Source organism: Gekko japonicus, unplaced genomic scaffold (assembly GCF_001447785.1).
Source record: "Gekko japonicus isolate JY-2015 unplaced genomic scaffold, Gekko_japonicus_V1.1 scaffold4886, whole genome shotgun sequence".
In the NCBI taxonomy this organism is placed as follows: Eukaryota; Metazoa; Chordata; class Lepidosauria; order Squamata; family Gekkonidae; genus Gekko; species Gekko japonicus.
The window spans coordinates 16,035-16,535 of NW_015160366.1; positions in this window are offsets into that span (position 1 = coordinate 16,035).

The following is a 501-nucleotide window of genomic DNA, read 5'->3' on the forward strand; positions in this document are numbered from 1 at the left end:
CGAGGTAGATTAGGCTAAGAGCAGTGTCCTAGCAAGCAAGGATTTGAACCTGGGTCTCCCTAGTCCAAGGACAATATACTGGCCCCTATGCAACTCTGCCTCCCCTCCTTCTTTGCCTCTGTTGCCAGAGTCCACTTGACCACCCAGCCCCATCTTCTGACCATTCAGGGACGGCCTGTATCAGATTCCTACCCAGTGTTCCCTCTAAGCTGAGTTAGTGTGAGCCTAGCTCACAGTTTTTTAGCCTCCAGCTCACCCATTTTTTTGCCTTCGCTCAGGAAGGAGGGCTCCAGAGCAAACTAATTTATGCACCAGCCAAATGGCTTGCTCACAACTTTAATGCCAGTAGCTCACAAAGTAGGATTTTCACTCACAAGAAGAAGAAGAGATTGGATTTATACCTCGCCCTTCACTCGGAGTCTCAGAGCGGCTTACGGTCTCCTTTCCCTTACCCTCCCCACGACAGACACCCTGTGAGGTCGGTGGGACTGAGAGAGCTCT